This window comes from Agelaius tricolor, unplaced genomic scaffold, assembly GCF_023055355.1.
Source record: "Agelaius tricolor isolate 1412-34295 unplaced genomic scaffold, bAgeTri1.0.p SCAF_94, whole genome shotgun sequence".
In the NCBI taxonomy this organism is placed as follows: Eukaryota; Metazoa; Chordata; class Aves; order Passeriformes; family Icteridae; genus Agelaius; species Agelaius tricolor.
In genome coordinates, this window is record NW_027269354.1 from 201,628 (window position 1) to 222,223 (window position 20,596).

The 20,596-nt window shown below is 52.6% G+C and overlaps 1 protein-coding gene across 3 annotated transcripts in view; it reads left to right on the forward strand.

The window, feature by feature from the left end:
* The window catches only part of HIVEP3 (HIVEP zinc finger 3), a 341,059-nt gene that overhangs the window by 149,380 nt on the left and 171,083 nt on the right, over nt 1–20,596 (forward strand). For all 3 annotated transcript variants that reach the window (XM_071418862.1, XM_071418861.1, XM_071418864.1), the window contains one exon: nt 16,466–16,537. The gene's annotated coding sequence lies outside the window, so the exon portion shown is untranslated. The remainder of the gene's footprint in view (nt 1–16,465; nt 16,538–20,596) is intronic.

A 20,596-nucleotide genomic window follows, 5' to 3' on the forward strand; every position in this document is an offset into this window, starting at 1 on the left:
GAAAGTTTTACATTTATTTCTATTTTGTGAGGGGAAGGTGAAAGCCCATCAGGATCAGCCTTTAGGGATTATTTCCCCTCTCATTCCTTTGATTTTTGTCACCAATGTCACCTGCCAGAGTCATCGGCGACATTTCCCTGCATCTTTTTTTTTTTCTATTTAAACAGGAAAACTGCGCTTCCATCTCACTTCTACTCCCTAAACTCTAAATTAGCCTCAAATATGACCCCTGGGAAATGGCAATTTTAGCTTTTCCAGATGTTTGGAGCCCAAACTGGATTTGGGCAGCAGTGGGATCCATAGCTGTGACCTCAGGAGTTTTCCCAGTGCAGCCTCCCAGGGAATAACCCAAGCTGGGATTCTGCAAAGCTCTTGGCACGGGGAGGAGCTGGAAGAGCTCAGCTCTCAGAGCTGGGTGTGAGCTGGGCTCTTCCCCTGCTTTGTTTGGGGCTGCAGCAAAATCCTTCCCAAAGCCAGGCTCTGCATGGGGCTGTCCCCAGACATCACCTGCTCCTGAAAAATCACATTTCCCTCCTGGAAAAAATCACATTTCCCTCCTGAAAAAATCACATTTCCCTCCCGAAAAAAAAATCACATTTCCCTTCTGAAAAAATCACATTTCTCTTCTGAAAAATCACATTTCCCTTCTGAAAAAAAATCACATTTCCCTCCTGGAAAAAATCACATTTCCCTCCCGAAAAAAAATCACATTTCCCTCCTGAAAAATCACATTTTCCTCCTGAAAAAAATCACATTTCCCTCCTGAAAAATCACATTTCCCTTCTGAAAAAAATCACATTTCCCTCCTAAAAAAAATCACATTTCCCTCCTGAAAAAAAAATCACATTTCCCTTCTGAAAAAATCACATTTCTCTTCTGAAAAATCACATTTCCCTCCCGAAAAAAAATCACATTTCCCTTCCGAAAAAAACCACATTTCCCTCTCGAAAAAAATCACATTTCCCTCCTGAAAAATCACATTTCCCTTCTGAAAAAAAAATCACATTTCCCTCCTGAAAAAATCACATTTCCCTGGTTCCCCTCGCATTCCCTGAGGCCAGAGGGACGCTCTCCGGCTCTCCTCCAGGCCTTTTGGGCCTGTGGATGCTCTGAGGTGCTGCTGGCAGCATTCAGGTGTTTGGATCCCCTCATCAATTCGATTTAACCCCTTTGCTGCTGGGCCGGGCAGTGCTGAGCTCCTGAGCTCTGCATTCCTGACCCAGCGGGGTTAAAATGTCCCTGAGGGGGACAAGATCTGCACTGGGGCAGGGCTGTGCATGGAGAGGTTCCTAAAGTGTCCCTGAGGGGGACAAAATCCAATTTACAGCAGATTTTGGAATGGAGAGGCTGCTAAGGTGTCCCTGAAGTGAACAAAATCTGCTCTGGGGCAGGGCTGTGCATGGAGAGGCTCCCAAATTGTCTTTGAGGGGGGACAGAATCTGCACTTGGGGCAGATTTGTGTATGGAGAGGCTGCCAAGTTGTCCCTGAAGGGGGACAAAATGCACTTTTGCAGCAGGTTTGAGTGTGGAGAGGCTCCCAAAATGTCCCTGAGGGGGACAAAATCGGCACTGGGGCAGGGCTGTGCATGGAGAGGGTCTCAAAGTGTCCCTGAAGGGTGGCAAAATCCAATTTACAGCAGATTTTTGAATGGAGAGGCTGCTAAGGTATCCCTGAGGGGGAGAAAATCTGCATTTGGGCAGGGCTGTGTGTGGAGAAGCTCCCAAAGTGTCCCTGAAGGGTGGCAAAATCTACTTTTACAGCAAATTTTGGAATGGAGAGGCTGCCAAGGTGTCTTTGAGGGGGGACAAAATCTTCACTGGGGCGGGTTTGTGCATGGAGAGGCTCCCAAGTTGTCCCTGAGGGGTGGCAAAATCCAATTTACAGCAGATTTTTGCATGGAGAGGCTGCTAAGGTGTCCCTGAGGGGGGACAAAATCCACTTTTGCAGCAGGTTTGAGTGTGGAGGCTCCCAAAATGTCCCTGAGGGCAACAAAATCTGCACTGGGGCAGGGCTGTGCATGGAGAGGTTCCTAAAGTGTCCCTGAAGGGGGACAAAATCCAATTTACAGCAGATTTTTGCTTGGAGAGGCTGCTAAGGTATCCCTGAGGGGGGACAAAATCCACTTTTACAGATTTTGGAATGGAGAGGCTGCCAAGGTATCCCTGAGGGTAACAAAATCTTCTCTGGGGCAGGTTTGTGCATGGAGAGGCTCCCAAGTTGTCTTTGAGGGGGGACAGAATCTGCACTTGGGGCAGATTTGTGCATGGAGAGGCTCCCAAAGCGTCCCTTAGAGGGAACAAAATCCACTTTTACAGCAGGTTTGAGTGTGGAGAGGCTCCCAAAGTGTCCCTGAAGGGGACAAAATCTGCTCTGGGGCAGGGCTGTGCATGGAGAGGCTCCCAAATTGTCTTTGAGGGGGAACAGAATCTACTTTTACAGCAGGTTTGAGTGTGGAGAGGCTCCCAAAGTGTCCCTGAGGGGTGGCAAAATCTGCACTGGGGCAGGTTTGTGCATGGAGAGGCTGCTAAGGTATCCCTGAGGGGGGACAAAATCCACTTTTACAGCAGGTTTGAGTGTGGAGAGGCTCCCAAAGTGTCCCTGAGAGGGGACAAAATCTGCATTTGGGCAGGGCTGTGCATGGAGAGGGTCTCAAAGTGTTCCTGAGGGGGACAAAATCCAATTTACAGCAGATTTTTGAATGGAGAGGCTGCCAATTGTCCCTGAAGGGGGACAAAATCTACTTTTACAGCAGGTTTGAGTATGGAGAGGCTGCCAAGGTGTCTCTGAGAGGGGACAAAATCCACTTTTGCAGCAGGTTTGAGTGTGGAGAGGCTCCCAAAGCGTCCCTGAGAGGGGACAAAATCCACTTTTGGAGCAGATTTGAGTGTGCAGAGGCTCCCAAGGTGTCCCTGTGCCCGCAGGGTGGTGGTCCGGGGGTCCCAGCGCTGGATTTTGGGGGAGCTGCTGGAAGGGCCCAGCCTGAGGGCGGCTCTGGGTGTGCAGGGACCTCTCCATGGCCCTTCAGGGGTGCTCTCATCCCCTGGCACCCCCAGAGCACCCAAATTCCCCTCTCAGCTGTGCCCGGGAGCAGCCTGGCTCCGAATGAGAGCAGGGGGATTTTGGGGTGCTGATTTATAGATTTTGGGGTGCTTCTCTGTGGTTTTGGGGTGCTCCTGTGTGCTTTTGGGGTGCTCCTGTGTGATTTTGGGGTGCTAATTTATAGATTTTGGGGTGCTAATTTATAGATTTTGGGGTGCTCCTGTGTGCTTTTGGGGTGCTTCTGTGTGATTTTGGGGTGCTAATTTATAGATTATGGGGTGCTCCTGTGTGCTTTTGGGGTGCTGATTTGTATTTTTGGGGTGCTCCTGTGTGCTTTTGGGGTGCTCCTATGTGCTTTTGGGGTGCTGATTTATGTATTTTGGGGTGCTAATGTATAATATTGGGGTGCTGATTTATGTATTTTGGGGTGCTCCTGTATGATATTGGGGCGCTGATTTACATTTTTTGGGGTGCTCCTGTGTAATTTTGGGGTGCTGATTTATATTTTTGGGGTGCTCCTGTGTGCTTTTGGGGTGCTTCTGTGTGATTTTGGGGTGCTAATTTATAGATTTTGGGGTGCTTCCCTGTGGTTTTGGGGTGCTGATTTATGTATTTTGGGGTGCTCCTGCATGATATTGGGGTGCTAATTTATATATTGTGGGGTGCTCCTGTGTGGTTTCAGGATGATGCCGATTTACATTTTTTGAGGTGCTCCTGTGTAATTTTGGGGTGCTGATTTTTATTTTTGGGGTGCTCCTGTGTGGTTTTGGGGTGCTGATTTATGTATTTTGGGGTGCTCATGTATTATATTGGGGCGCTGATTTCTATTTTTGGGGTGCTCCTGTGTGATTTTGGGGTGCTGATTTACATTTTTTGGGGTGCTCCTGTGTGCTTTAGGGGTGCTCCTGTATGATATTGGGGTGCTGATTTATAATTGTGTCCTCCTGTGTGGTTTTGGGGTGCTGATTTATGAATTTTGGCGTGCTCCTGTGTAGTTTTGGGGTGCTGATTTATATTTTCGGGGTGCTGATTTATAAATTTTGGGTGCTCCTGTGTGATTTTGGGGTGCTGATTTATATATTTTGGTGTGCTGGTTTATATTTTTGGGGTGCTGGTTTATATTTTTGGGGTGCTGATTTATATATTTTGGGTACTCCTGGGGTGCTGATTTATATTTTTTGGGTGCTCCTGTATGGTTTCAAGGTGCTCCTGTGTAGTTTTGGAGTGCTGATTTATATTTTTGGGGTGCTGATTTATATTTTTGTGGTGCTGATTTATATATTTTGGGTGCTGATTTATATTTTTGGGGTGCTGATTTATATATTTTGGTGTGCTGGTTTATATTTTTGGGGTGCTGATTTATATTTTTGTGGTGCTGATTTATATATTTTGGGTGCTGATTTATATTTTTGGGGTGCTGATTTATATATTTTGGTGTGCTGGTTTATATTTTTGGGGTGCTGATTTATATTTTTGGGGTGCTGATTTATATATTTTGGGTGCTCCTGTGTCACTTCGTAGTGTTAATTTATATTTTGGGTGCTTCTGTGTGGTTTTGGGGTCCTGATTTACATTTTTGGGGTGCTCCTGGGATGCTGATTTATATATTTTGGGTTTTCCTGTGTGATTTTGGGGTGCTCCTATGCAGTTTCAGGGTGCTGGTTTATATATTTTGGGGTGCTCCTGTGTGATTTCAGGGTGTCAATTTATATGTTTTGGGTACTACTGTGTGATTTTGTGGTGCTGATTTATGAATTTTGGGGTGCTCCTGGGTAGTTTTGGGGTGCTGATTTATATTTTTGGGATGCTCATTTATATTTTTGGGGTGCTCATTTATATATTTTGGGGTGCTGGTTTATATTTTTGGGGTGCTGATTTATATTTTTGGGGTGCTCATTTATATATTTTGGGTGCTCCTGTGTGATTTTGGGGTGCTAATTTATATATTTTGGTGTGCTGGTTTATATTTTTGGGGTGCTGATTTATATTTTTGGGGTGCTGATTTATATATTTTGGGGTGCTGATTTTTATATTTTGGGTGTTCCTGAGGTGCTGATTTATATTTTTTGGGTGCTCCTGTGTCACTTCATAGTGTTAATTTATACTTTGGGTGCTTCTGTGTGGTTTTGGGGTCCCTATTTACATTTCTGGGGTGCTCTTGGGGTGCTGATTTATAGTCTGGGCTCCTGCTCACGTGGAGTTTTGGGTTTATTTGGCAATATTTATTATTTAATCAGCCTTCAGAACAGCAGGAAATTGGAGCTGTTTTCCTGCTCTGGGCTTGTTTTGCTTCTCCTCACCTCGTTCCCTACAAGCTGAGCGGGGTTTGGAGCATCCCTGTCCCTGGAGCAGCCCCTTCCCCTCTGTCTGTCTGTCTGTCTGTCTGTCTGTCTGTCTGTCTGTGCCAAGGCATTCCTTACAAATCCCTGCCCTTCCAGGGATGCTCAGGAAGCACCTCAGAGGCTGATGAGAGGATTTAGGGCATCAGGGGGGATTCCAGGGGTGCTTTTCCTTGACATGGAGATGAATCTCCCAATAAAAGTTCATTAAGGCGGCGCTTTGCATCAGGAATTAATGCATGGAGTGAGTCAGGAAAGAGAATTTGAGTTAAATTATTAGAAATAATCAAATGATCTCCTTGTGCTCCTGAGGGGTGTGAGCATTATTCCTCCTTTTTCCAGCTGGGGGTCTGGGAAGGGCTCTGTGCCCTGGTTTGAGCAGCCAGGTGTCTGTGAGGAGGGCAGGAGCCTCCCCTGAAATGAAAATGCAAACCCCCTCCCTCTGAATTATTGTCATTTTGAAATTAAGGGGCTCTCAGGCAAAGATATGGGAGCAGGAATGACAGTTCTTTATTAGGAAATTAAAAATCCAAGGGACACACTGGGAACAGCAGGAATGGCAGGGCCACGCTGCCCTGGGGTTGTGTTTGCTCTCTGTGCCCTTCCAGGGGAAATTCCTGCTGGAAAAGGGAATTCCTGGGGGTTTTGTGCCCTGCTGGGCATCCCTGGACCCTTCAGGGACACAGGGCCAGGAGCTGCTGCTGCTGCTGCTGTGCCCAGGGACACTGAGTGGGGACATCCTGGAGAGGGAATGGGGAAAATTCAGCTTTTCCAGGGGGAATCTGCTGAGGGAAGGGCAGCTGGAAATGTGGCTGCAGAGGGGGAAGGGGAGGTGAAATCAGCTTCACCCCCGGCAAGGACCCATTCCTGCCCCTCCCTGCTGCCCTGGGGGCTGCCCCAGCTCAGGCTCCCTGCTCCCCTCTGCATTTTTGGGTTTTGTGATTCTCAGGCTGATTTCTGCTTCCCACAACCTGCCTCATTAGCAAAACACAACTCCCCAGAAATTTCTTTTCAATCTGGCGTCTCCACCCGTCAATTATCTGCAGGTTTTTATTCCCTCACACTTTTTTTTTTCTCTTTTTTTTTTTTTTTCTGATTTTTCTTTTTTTTTTTTTTTCCTTTTTCTTTTTTTGGACTTAAATGAAACGTGCAGCTTTTTCTTCTTTAACTTCTCCAAAGGGATCAGTGTTTCCAGAATCCAGAATCCCACACTGCTGACAGCTGAACACGGGGTTTGACCAAACCTCTTAGCAGGAAACCCTGACCCTAAATGGACAGAGGAAGAGTTTTGGGGTCACATTCCCATGCAGAGGAGCTTCCACAGCATCACCACGAGACATTTGGCCAAAAACCCCCGAGGAAGGATGAAGGAGAGGATTCTGCTCTTTCATTCTCTGGTGCAGGGATCCAGAGCAGCCTGGGGTGAGCCCAGCACCCCAAAAGTTGCTCTGAGCAGTTTTAGGTAACAGCATTGCTGCTTCCCTGGGATTTTGCCCTGCTCTTATTTCTGCAGTTGCATCTGAAATTGCTCCTTCCATTTTTCCCCTCTTTTTTTCCTTTTTTTCCCCCCTCTTTTTTCCTTTTTTCCCTTTTTCTGCTGGAGATTTCAATGGGAGCATTGACAGAGCTGGAGCAATGTGAGGGCTGATCTTTGCAGCATCACCAAGTTGGGATTTTTTATATCACTCCAAGCCAAACCCAGACTTTTCAGGCAGTGCCACAGCTCCAACCCCTGCTCTGGGACAGTGCCTGGTGCTGCTTGTGCCACATCCCAGAGCCTGGCACCCCAAACCCTCTGATGGACACCTCTGTCCCCCAGATCTTGTGCCTGGGCCATCTGGGGGTCTGGGAAGGGCTCTGTGCCCTGGTGAACATCCAGGTGTCTGCTGAGGAGGGCAGGAGCCTCCCCTGAAATGGAAAATGCAAACCCCCTCCCTCTGAATTATTGGAATTTTGAAATTAAAAAGCTCTCAGGCAAAGATATGGGAGCAGGAATAACAGTTCTTTATTGGGGAAGAAAATAAAAATAAAATCCAAATGCAAGAGTACAAACCAACCCTGGCAGAGTGAGAGCAGCCCTGGCACGCTGTGGGTCAGGGGGTGGCACAGCCCCATCCCATGGGGGCTCAGCCCTCCTGCAGTGCCAGCTGTGGCTCTGCTGGAGCAGGGATCCTGCACAAGGGGGGAGTTTTCCTCTGCAGCTCCAGGGCTGCTGCAGATGGGCCTGGGCTCCCTCTGGCCATGCAGGGCAGCAGAAGCTGCTCCTCTGGCAATGCCCTGGGCAAAGGCTGCTGGGCTGTGCCAGGCTCACATTGGATCCAGGTAGGAATGCTTGGCTCCTGCCCTGGGCAATGCAGCATCTCCCCATGGGATGCTGGAATTGGATCAGCCCTGCAGGGACACTCAGTGGCCATGGACAGCAGAGATCTCCTGCAGGGAGGATTGGCTGGGGCAGAGATCAAGAAAACTGCCCCAAGAACAGCACAGAACTGCCCCAGCTCTGACACATGGGGACAGGACACAGCCCCAGATAAATCCTGCATTTCCAAGCCAAGACACTTCTCCACAGGGATTCCAGAGCCTGGGTTGGTATCTGTGAATGTGCCAGGGCTGGGGAGGGTTGTGAAAAGCAGAAAGCAGCTCCTAAAATCCCTTGTCCTGGTGGCCCAGAGGGTGCCCAAGCTCTGAGGTGACAGAGATAAAATGAGGAAGTTGTTGGTGTTTTTGCATTCAGAGTTATGAAATTCCTGTTTGAATGGACTGAAACTCTGGGCAGCTGCAAGGAAAGGAGGCTCAGGCTGGGTGTGAGACATGGATGGAGACGTGTGACAGAACACAGAGCCCCAGCTGCACCTCAGCCCCTGTGCCAGCAGCAGAGCGGGCTCAGCCCTGGCACTGAGGGGTTCGGGTGATCTTTGGCCCTTCCTTGCTGCCATCTGTTTGGGATGGAGCCAGGGCCGGGCTCGGGGGCTGAAAGGAGCAACGAGCAGAGAGAAAATCCCCCTGAGCTGAGCCCAGGGACATCTCAGGACAGCCCTGCTGCCTGCAGGTGGCACCGGGCGGGCCGGGGATGGCACCGGGCTCGTGTTGCCCGTGACAACCCGGGCTGGAGCTGCTCGCCAGGCACACACAGACACACACAGAGACACACAGACACACACACACACAGACACACACAGACACACAGACACACACAGACACACACAGACACACACAGGCACACACAGACACACACACACACACACACAGACACACACAGACACACACACAGACACACAGACACACACAGACACACACACAGACACACAGACACACACAGACACACACACACACACACAGGCACACACAGACACACACACACACACACACAGACACACACAGACACACACAGACACACACAGACACACACACACAGACACACACAGGCACACACAGGCACACACAGACACACACACAGACACACAGACACACACAGACACACACACACACACACAGGCACACACAGAGACACACAGAGACACACAGAGACACACACACACACACAGACACACACAGGCACACAGACACACACAGACACACACAGACACACACACACAGACACACACAGGCACACACAGGCACACACAGACACACACACACATACAGACACACACACAGACACACAGACACACACACAGACACACACACACAGACACACACAGGCACACACAGACACACACAGACACATACAGACACACACACACACATACAGACACACACACAGACACACACAGACACACACACACACACAGGCACACACAGACACACACACAGACACACACACACACAGACACACACACACACACACACACACACACACACAGACACACACAGACACACACAGGCACACACACACAGACACACACACACAGACACACACAGACACACACAGACACATACAGACACACACACACAGACACACACAGACACACGTGCACGGGTTGCCATGACAACCAGCCCGGAGTTTTTATGGATGCTGGGCTCTGTTTGCCAGCATCCACAGCACCTCCGTGGGGCTGCCATCCAGGAGGGGAAGGGCTGCCTTGGTGCTCTCCACACCTCCAAAAAAACAGAGCCTTCAATCAGGAATGAAGGGCAAAAAATGTGGATTGATGATGGGAAAAGTGGGAAAAGAGAGTCAAAAAGCTTTTGGTGCTGTGCTGGTGTTTTAAAGGATCCTGGGCTCTGTTTGACATCCTCCCACCCCCCAAAAAAAACCAAACCAGAGCCTTAAATCAGGAATGAAGGGCAAAAAATGTGTATTGATGAAGGGAAAAGTGGGAAAAGAGAGTCCAAAAGGGTTCAGTGCTGTCCTGGTGTTTTAAAGGATCCTGGGCTCTGTTTGTCATCCTCCCACCCCAACCTCCCCCCCCCAAAAAAAAACCCAAACCAGAGCCTTAAATCAGGAATGAAGGGCAAAAAATGTGGATTAATGATGGGAAAAGTGGGAAAAGAGAGTCTGAAAGGGTTTGGTGCTGTGCTGCTGTTTTAAAAAAAGAGCTTTAAATCAGGAATCATGGGCAAAAAATGCGGATTAATGATGGGAAAAGTTGGAAAAGAGAGCCATAAAGGGTTTGGTGCTGTGCTGGTGTTTTAAAGGATCTTAGGCTCTTTTTCTTGTCCCCCCCTGCCACCCACCCCCCCAAATAAATAAAAACACAAAACCAACAGAACCAGAGCCTTAAATCTGGAATGAAGGCAAAAAATGTGGATTGATGATGGGAAAAGTGGGAAAAGAGAATCAAAAAGGATTCGGTGCTGTGCTGGTGTTTTAAAGGATTCTGGGCTCTGTTTGTCATCCTCACACCCCAACCCCCCCCCCCCCCAAAAAAAAAAAAACAACCCAAACCAGAGCCTTAAATTAGGAATGAAGGGCAAAAAGTGTGGATTGATGATGGAGAAAGTGGGAAAAAAGAGTCAGAAAGTGTTCAGTGCTGTGCTGGTGTTTAAAAAAAAAAGAGCTTTAAATCAGGAATGATGGGCAAAAAATGCAGATTAATGATGGGAAAAGTGGGAAAAGAGAGTCAAAAAGGGTTTGGTGCTGTGCTGGTGTTTTAAAGGATCCTGGGCTCTGTTTGACATCCTCACACCCCAACCCCGCCCCCCCCCAAAAAAAAACCAACCCAAACCAGAGCCTTAAATCAGGAATGAAGGGCAAAAAATGTGGATTGATGAAGGGAAAAGTGGGAAAAGAGAGTCCGAAAGGGTTTGGTGCTGTGCTGCTGTTTTAAAAAAAGAGCTTTAAATCAGGAATGATGGGCAAAAAATGTGGATTAATGATGGAACAAGTGGGAAAAGAGAATCAAAAAGGGTTTGGTGCTGTGCTGGTGTTTTAAAGGATCCTGGGCTCTGTTTGTTGTCTTGCTGCCACCCTCAAAAAAACCCCAAAAACCCAAAAAAAACCCCAACAAAACAGAGCCGTAAATCAGCAATGAAGGGCAAAAAGTGTGGATTAATGATGGGAAAAGAGATGGGAAAAGAGAGTTCCTTAGGCTCAGTGCGGTGTTGGAAGCACAGGGAAAGCTGGGCTGGGCATGCTGGGTTTGGTGTGCCCAGCCCAGCTCAGTGACAGTGCCAGCAGAGCCACCGGTGCCAGCAGCAGCTGCAGGTGACAAATCAGGGATGGAGATTCTCCCCTTGGCAGCCTCTGAGCCAGCCTGACCCCGGCTACAGCTGCCAGGCAGGAAGGGGACAGGGCTGGGACAGCGCTGGGACAGGGCTGGGACAGGGCTGGGACAGGAGGTGCCACCCCCAGCCTGGGCTGAGCCCCCAGCGTGGGCAGCAGGAAAAGGGAAATTCTGCCCCTCTGCCCCTCTCAGGTGATTCCCCACCTGCAGAGCTGCTCCAACCCTGGGAATTCCAACCTGGAGCTGCTGGAGAGAGCCCAGAGGAGCCCACGGAGCTGCTGCAGGGCTGGAGCCCCTCTGGAGCCAGGCTGGGAGAGCTGGGGGTGCTGCCCTGGAGAGGAGAAGGCTCCAGGGAGAGCTCAGAGCCCTTGCAGGGCCTGCAGGGTCTCCAGGAGAGCTGCAGAGGGACTGGGGCCAAGGATGGAGGGCCAGGAGGCAGGGAATGGCTGCCAGTGGCAGAGGGCAGGGCTGGATGGGATCTTGGCAATTGGGAATTGTTCCCTGGCAGGGTGGGCAGGGGCTGGGCTGGAATTGCCAGAGCAGCTGGGGCTGCCCCTGGAGCCCTGGCAGTGCCTAAGGCCAGGCTGGACATTGGGGCTGGCAGCACCTGGCACAGTGGGAGGGGGCCCTGGGCTGCAATGAGCTGGCATTGAAGATCCCTTCCCACCCAAACCACTCTGGCATTGCCATTCCTCAATCCAGGATGGAAACCAGCACCAAAAACCATTGCAGCAAATGGAGAAAGGCAAGGAAAGAATGATTTCCTGCATGGTTCCAGGTGCCCCCAGTGCCATTTGCCACAGGGGTTTGGAGCCTGGCAAGGCCTGGTTCGAGAGGTTTGGGCTCTGCCAGGGTGCCCAGAGCAGCCGTGTCCTTGTGTCCCTCCTGGAAGGTGACAGGCACAGGGGGCACCTGGAGCCTCTGAATTTCCTGCCCCAGGCCAGGCTGGACATTGGGGCTGGCAGCACCTGGCACAGTGGGAGGTGGCCCTGCCATGGCAGGGGTGGCACTGGAGGGGATTTCAGGTCCCTTCCCACCCAACCCATCAGTGCTTCAGCTGTACCACAATTCCATGGTCACCAGCCTGAACCCCCCCCCACCATAAATGACATTTACTCTGGCATTAGGGATTGGCTGTAGCACCAGAAACCACCAGGTTTTGCTCAGAGTGGCTTCCAGGGCAAACCCTTGCTCCTCCCGGGCTGGAGGAGCCCTTCCCGCAGGGATCCATCCTGGGATAGGGGAGCAGGGATCCATCCTGGGATAGGGGAACCCTTCCCACAGGGATCCATCCCAGGATAGGGGAGCCCTTCCCATAGGGATCCATCCTGGGATAGGGGAGCCCTTCCCACAGGGATCCATCCTGGGATGGAGGAGCAGGGATCCATCCTGGGACAGGGGAGCCCTTCCCACAGGGATCCATCGCCCCTGGAGGAGCCCTTCCTGTGGGGATACAGCCCAGGATGGAGGAACTCTTTTCTACAGGGACCTATCCCAGGATCCAAGAGCTCTTTCCTGCTGGGATCCATCCTGGGATGTGGATTCCTTTCCCACAGGGATCCATCCCGGGACTGAGAGCCTTTCCTGCAGAGATCCATCATGCCTGGAGGAGCCCTTCCTGCAGGGATCCATCCCGGGATCCACATCCCTTTCCCGCAGGGATCCATCCCAGGATCCATATCCCTTTCCCACAGGGATCCATCCCAGGATCCAGATCCCTTTGCTGCAGGGATCCATCCCGGGATCCAGATCCCTTTCCCGCAGGGATCCATCCCAGGATCGGGATCCCTTTCCTGCAGGGATCCATCCCGGGATCCAGATCCCTTTCCCGCAGGGATCCGTCCCAGGATCAGGATCCCTTTCCCGCATAGATCCATCCCAGGATCCGGATCCCTTTCCCGCAGGGCTCCATCCCAGGATCCCGATCCCTTTCCCGCATGGATCCCTCCCGGCCCCGGGGGCTCTGCTCTCCCTCCCTGGGGCCGCTCCCCGGGCAGGGCGAGGCTGCGGAGCTCACGGGGAGCTCTGGAGCTCTGCAGAGCCGAGCTATTTCTGGAGCTGGAATGTGTGCGCGTCCCTCCAAATGCTTCCCGAGGAGTGCAGGAGGTAAAACAGAGCAGCGCTGTGCCCGATCCAGCCTCGCCTTGCCTTGCCTTGCCTTGCCTTCCTTCCCTGCAGCTGCGGCCCCGGGCACGCAGAGGGATCCGTGCCGGCCACCAGCAGGGTGGGGCAGGGACCAGCGGCTGCGCGCATGGTTTGGGGCAGAAAAACTCGGATTCGGGGCAGAAAAGCTCGGATTTGGAGCAGAAAAGCTCGGATTCGGGGCAGAAAAGCTCGGACTCGGGGCAGGTTTTGCAGCCCTTAGGAGTAGGGCAGTGCCACTGGGGGAAAGGAGGGGCCGGGAGAAGGAAGGACTGGGAAGAGGGAAGCAACAGAGCAAGGCATTACCGGAGCTGCTGCAGCCCTGCTCCAGCCCCCCTGCGGGGAGCAAAACCAGTTTGGATGGAGCCTGGAGCTCTGAGGACACTGGTCCAGAGCCCACGGTGCCTGCCAGTGAGTTTAAAGTTTAGAGTTTAAAGTTTAAAGATTATCCCATCCCACCCCTGCCATGTCAGGGACACCTCCCACTGTCCCAGGTGGCTCCAGCCTGGCCTTGGACACTTCCAGGGATCCAGGGGCAGCCACAGCTGCTCTGGGAATCTGTGCCAGGCCTCAGCAGTTTTAAATTTGGGTGATGCCAAGGGGGAGAAGAGATGGGAGAGGGTTGGAGGCGAGTGCAGTCACCCAGTGTCCCCTTGCTGCCACTCGGAGGGAAGAAGAGGGACAGGAGGAAGGAAAGCAGCAGAAACACGGGCTGGGGGTTGTGCAGGAGTAACTGGAGTGGGAATTCTCTGGATCAGCCAGAGCTGGCAGATGTTTGCACACCCCTGTAGCAGCAGGGCCTGGCTGTGGCTGGGGAGGCAGAGCCGTGTCCTTGTGTCCCTCCTGGAAGGTGACAGGCACAGGGGGCACCTGGAGCCTCTGAATTTCCTGCCTGGAGATTCGTGTGTGGAGTGAGAGGTTTGGGTGGTTTGTGAGTGCTCTGTTCTCAGGAGCAGCGTGGGGCAGGAGCAGAGCATGGCTGGGACCTGAGCTGGGCCTTTGTGGGTCCCTGCAAGAGATCCCAGACCCCAGGCCCTCAGGGCTTTGGGGTGTGGGGATCACAGACCCCAGGCCCTCAGGGCTTTGGGGTGTGGGGATCACAGATCCCAGCCCTCAGGGCTTTGGGGTGTGGGGATCACAGACCCTGTGCCCTCAGGGCTTTGGGGTGTGGGGATCACAGACCCCAGGCCCTCAGGGCTTTGGGGTGTGGGGATCACAGACCCTGTGCTCTCAGGGCTTTGGGGTGTGGGGATCACAGACCCCATGCTCCCAGGGCTTTGGGGTGTGGGGATCACAGACCCCATGCTCCCAGGGCTTTGGGGTGTGGGGATCACAGACCCCAGGCCCTCAGGGCTTTGGGGTCAAGCCCAGGCCTGGTTTTGTGATAGGTTCTTTGCTTTCTGTGGGGTTCAGGGCTTTGGGGTGTGGGGATCACTGTGAGCTCCTGCTGGACACAGGGACAGCAAAGCCCCTGAGGGGAGTTAACAGGGCCTGGGCTCTTTTGTTTATCACACCAGGGACTGAGGAGAGTTAATAGGGCCTGGGTGTTTGTTTATCACCCCTGGGACTGACTGAGTCCTGTCTGTGCTGCTGTGTCCTGGTGCTAAACCCAACATTTACCCACAGCCCCCCCAGGCTGGGAAAATGCTTTTGTAGCATTTCCTTGGGCTTTCACCCTTGTTAAACAAAACATTTTGTTTTAATACAGCTCCAAATTTAACGCAGGAATGGTTTTTTCCCTTAGTGCAGCATTGCTGGGTGGGGTGGTTTAAATTCACCTGTGCCTTCAGTTTGTATCCCAGTGATTTCAGGCATTCTCAGTGCTCACATTCAGCTTTTGTTTGTGCAGAGGAGCTTTTGCCATGACATTGTGTGGAGCATTCTGTATTTCCTAGGAGCTCTGTGAGAGCCCAAATGCTTTCAGGAGAAGCCTCAGATAAAGCTGCAGCTTTGAAATGATCTGATTTAATCACTGGCAGCAGAAGGGATGGTGGGGGAGATGTTGGGAAGAGTTCCTGCCTAAAAGTGTTGGTTCCATTAAATCCTCACAGTCTGACCTGCCTGGAGTTATTTCCTGCTGTGTAACGAGAAATATTAATTGAAAGAGGCAACAGGGGTAACCCTGGATGGGTGTGGGTGGGGATGAAGTTCTGCAGTGCCTCCTCCTGCATTCCCAGTCCCAGTCAGCCTCTGAGGATGCTCCAGGCCACCACAGGGATGCCACCTCTGTCACCCCTGCAGTGTCCCCACCCCTGGGGCTGGAGACACCTTCATGGATGGTGCCCTGTGGCATCCTCCTCATGCTGCCCTTTTCCCTGCATCCAGGACAGGTTCTGGCTCATCCTGGCACTGTTCAAATCCAGGCTGGACATTGGGGCTGGGAGCCCCTGGCACAGTGGGAGGTGTCCCTGCCATGGCAGGGGTGGCACTGGGTGGGATTTAAGGTCTGTCCCAGCCCAAACCATTCCAGGATTCCATCTTTGGGATTCTGGGATTCTGTGAACTTTGTTAAGCCAGCCCCAACCTTTTGAGCATTATTTTTCCTGGGCACCTTCCCACAACCTTTCCCATTTACTTTTCTATTAAAGTTTAGCCCCACTGAGGCTGGGAGTGGATGAACCATCCTTGGTTGTGCCAGAGCCCAGGGCAGAGCTCAGCTTTATTTCCCTGCTCTGAATTACTCAGGATGGGGCTGAATTTGCACTCCCAGCCCTGAATTACTCAGGATGGGGCTGAATTTGCACTCCCAGCCCTGAATTACTCAGGATGGGGCTGAATTTGCACTCCCAGCCCTGAATTACTCAGGATGGGGCTGAATTTGCACTCTGGGTCTGATTTTAGGAGGAGCAGAAGCCCCATCACCAGCCAGGCTCCCGTGCCTGGTCTTTGTGTCTCTGGGAATGGATCATTCCACGTGCAGAGAAAACTCTGCAGTTCTGCTCCTCCAAAATTATTTGCTTGCTAAAGAGAAGAGGAGAGCACAGGGAAAAAAATGCCTAAAAGATAAAGATAAAGCCAAAATGGTGACAGAAGGGTTGAGATAGGGAGGGGAAGGGCGAGCAAGGAAAATCCTTGAAGTGTGGATGGGAGCAAGAAATAAAATCCCTGATTTGGGAATGAGGAATAAACTCCCTGTTTTGGGAATGAGGAATAAACTCCCTGATTTGGGAATGAGGAATAAACTCCCTGATTTTTGGAGAGGCTGTGAGTGTCTGTGATGCAGTGACACCCATCCCAAGCTGCCTCATCTCAAAAATGTCTTTTCTCTCCCACCCCAGGCACCCTTTTCCTATGAACACCTGAGTCTCCTCCACCTCTCAGAGGATGCAGCTGTAGCAGCTTCCCCACAGGTAAGAGCTCAGCCATGGCCCCAGGGCCTGCTCCAGGGGTTTTGGGGGTGTGGGGATCACAAAATCTGTGCCCTCAAGGATTTGGGGTCAAGCGCAAGCGTGGTTTTGTGATGGGTTCTTTGCTTTTTGTGGGCTTCAGGGCTTTGAGGGTGTGGGGATCACAGACCCCGTGCCCCCAGGGTTTGGGGTGTGGGGATAACACCCCTCATGCCCCCAGGGCTTTGGGATCAAGCCCAAGCCGGATTTTGTGATGGTTTCTCTGCTTTCTGTGGGGTTTAGGGCTTTGGGCCTGTGGGAATTGCAGACCTTCTGCCCTCAGGGATTTGGGGTCAAGCCCAAGCCTGGTTTTGTGATGGTTTCTCTGCTTTCTGTGTGGTTTAGGTCTTTGGGCCTGTGGGGATCACAGACCTTCTGCCCTCAGGGCTTTGGGGTGTGGGGATCCCAGACCCCTTGCCCTCAGGGCTTTGGGGTCAAGCCCAGGCCTGGTTTGTGATGGGTTCTTTGCTTTCTGTGAGGTTCAGGGCTTTGAGTGTGAGAGGATCACAGACCTTCTGCCCTCAGGGATTTGGGGTGTGGGGATCACAGATCCTGTGCCCCCAGGGTTTGGGGTGTGGGGATAACACTCCCCATGCCCTCAGGGCTTTGGGGTCAAGCCCAGGCCTGGTTTTGTGATGGGTTCTTTGCTTTCTGTGGGGTTCAGGGCTTTGGGGTGTGGGCATCCCAGACCCCATGCCCTCATGGCTTTGGGGTATGAGGATCACAGATCTTGTGCCCTCATGGATTTGGGGTCAAGCCCAGGCCTGGTTTTATGATGTGTTCTTTGCTTTCTGTGGGGTTTAGGGCCTTGGGTGTGAGGGGATCACAGATCCCAGGCCCTCAGGGCTTTGGGGTCAAGCCCAAGCCTGCTTTTGTGATGGTTTCTTTGCTTTCTGTGGGGTTCAGGGCTTTGAGGTGTGGGGATCACAGACCCCGTGCCCTCAGGGGTTTTGGCGGTGTGGGGATCACAGACCCTGTGCTCCCAGCGCTTTGGGGTCAATCCCAGGCCTGGTTTTGTGATGGGTTCTTTGCTTTTTGTGGGGTTCAGGGCTTTGGGATGTGGGGATAACACTCCCCAGCCCTCAGGGGTTTGGGGTCAAGCCCAGGCCTGGTTTTGTGATGTGTTCTTTGTTTTCTGTGGGGTTCCTGTGGGTTTTGTGCCCCTCTGAGGTGACACAGCCCCAGGGAGTTGCAGTTCCTAGAGCAGGCATTGGTGCTGAGCATTAAAAGATGTTCTGAGGGGTGAGGACTGGTCCAGATTTGGGTTTTCACTTTGTTTCTGCTGACAGAGGGCTCTGGTTTGGTTTGTAGGTGATCCCATCCAGGTGATTTTCTGGTCCCAGCAGCCAGGAGTGGTTTGCAGGGTGAGGGTGGAGCTGGCAGCTCCTGCTGCTGTGATTTTCCTCCTGGCTCTTCACCAGCACCTGAAAATGTCCAATACTGAAAAACAGAAGCTGCTGCTGGGTCTTTCTCTTCAAACATGACCAGCAGTTCCCAAATCCCACCTCCCCTGCAGCTCTGCCTTTTCCCCTGGCAAACTTCATTAAATCTCTTCATTTGCTGCTGAAGTTTTGCCTTCCTGGGGGATGCTGCCTGCCCAGCTTTGGGGGAAGTTTGTGGGAATAAATTGCTGCTCATGGACCTCTTGCTGGGCATGGATGTGATCTGCCCCAGGACATTTTAGGGACTCAATTCCAGGTCTGGTCCCGGTGTTGGGTGGATTTTAAGGACTGGGAATCACTTGGCTGATGTGAGCCAGAGTGGGAAGTGGGATTGTTTGGGGATTGTTTGGAGCTTTTTCCACAGGAATACCCATGCCCTGGCTGCAGCCAGGCTGTGGGGCGTTTTCCCAGGTAAAATGTGGTGGCACAGGATGGGAAACTGGGGCTGGGCCAGGCTGGGGGAGCTGCTCCTGCTGCTGGCCCTGCAGAAGGCACAGCTGCTTTAGGCAGGGCTTGAGGGCGATCAGGGTCGAGCACTAATTGCAGGGGACAGGTTGTGCTCCCCGGGAGCAGCAGTGACAGCTCAGAGCCGCCTCCACCGGCGCTTAAAGCTGATTATGCCCCGACCTTTCCCTTCCCGAGGGCTCCTTGCAGTGTCCCTTCAGCCGGGCCTGGCTCCTGCCCTCCATTCCCGGCGGCAGAGGGACAATAACCCCACAATAAACCCAATAAATTCATCTGCTGTGTCGTCTGGCCGCCCCACACCCCCTCCCCTCGCCGTCCTTTTTGGTAATCTGTCATTCCGGATTCTGGTGCGGGGCCAGGAGCCGAGGAAAAACTCCTCGGGCAGCTGGAGCTCCACACAATGGGGTTTAAATGGGGTTTAAATGGGGTTTAAATGGGGTTTGGAGTGTTTGTAAACAACTGCACGGAGCGGGGCCCGCCCAGACAGAGCCGGTGAGAGCAGAATTAATTCCCAGCGGGCAGGGAAAAGGGGAAACATCCCCCGTACTGTGGTCCCCGCCAGCTCCGGGCTGTCACCGAGGCCACCGAGCACTGGGCTGGCCCTTCCCGGAGTGGTGGCACGGCAGGAGATGGGCAGGGACAGCTGGAGGGGCTGGGAGGGCGGGGATGCTGCTGGGATGCTGCTGGGATGCTCCTGGGATGCTCCAGGGATGCTCCTGGGATGCTCCTGGGATGCTCCGGGGATGCTCCTGGGATGCTCCGGGGATGCTCTGAGGATGCTCCTGGGATGCTCCAAGGATGCCCCGGGGATGCTCCAGGGATGCTCCGGGGATGCTCCTGGGATGCTCCAGGGATGCTCCAGGGATGCTCCTGATGCTCCTGGGATGCTCCAAGGATGCTCCGAGGATGCTCCTGGGATGCTCCGGGGATGCTCCGGGGATGCTCCGAGGATGCTCCGAGGATGCTCTGGGGATGCTCTGGGGATGCTCCAGGAATGCTCCAGGGATGCTCCAAGGATGCTCCTGGGATGCTCCTGGGATGCCCCGGGGATGCTCCAGGGATGCTCCAGGGATGCTCCAGGGATGTTCCTGGGATGCTCTGGGGATGCTCCGGGGATGCTCCGGGGATGCTCCTGGGATGCTCCTGGGATGCTCTGAGGATGCTCCAGGGATGCTCCTGGGATGCTCCTGGGATGCTCCTGGGATGCTCCTGGGATGCTCCAGGGATGCTCCGAGGATGCTCCTGGGATGCTCCTGGGATGCTCCAGTTTGGTGTCAGCTCCCCTTGCAGATCAGCTGGCAGGGAGGAAAGATCAGGGAAGGGAATGGAAGCTTCTGGCCTGTCAAAATAGCCCCGTTTCTCTCCAATTCACACAGCTTGTTCCTGGTGGAGAATGAAAAAAAAAGCTGACCAAAAATAATTTAGTGGTTTCTTTGCAATGGGAATTTTAAAAAATACTGAGGAGGATTTGAGGAGGGAACAACAGGGAGGGGGCAAAAAGGTGTAGTTGGAGCGCATGGATTGGATGATCCCAGGTCATTAATTTTGGTGAATAAAACTGAATTTCCAGGGATTTCCCGCTCTGCTGCTGAGGGCTGTGAGGGGAGCGGGGCTGACACCGAGGCCACCGAGCACTGGGCTGGCCCTTCCTGGAGTGGTGGCACGGCAGGAGATGGGCAGGGACAGCTGGAGGGGCTGGGAGGGCGGGGATGCTCCGGGGATGCTCCGGGGATGCTCCTGGGATGCTCCAGGGATGCTCCAGGGATGCTCCTGGGATGCTCTGAGGATGCTCCAGGGATGCTCCTGGGATGCTCCTGGGATGCTCCGAGGATGCTCCAGGGATGCTCCAGTTTGGTGTCAGCTCCCCTTGCAGATCAGCTGGCAGGGAGGAAAGATCAGGGAAGGGAATGGAAGCTTCTGGCCTGTCAAAATAGCCCCGTTTCTCTCCAATTCACACAGCTTGTTCCTGGTGGAGAATGAAAAAAAACCCGACCAAAAATAGTTTAGTGGTTTCTTTGCAATAGGAATTTTAAAAAATACTGAGGAGGATTTGAGGAGGGAACAACAGGGAGGAGGCAAAAAGGTGTAGTTGGAGCACATGGATTGGATGATCCCA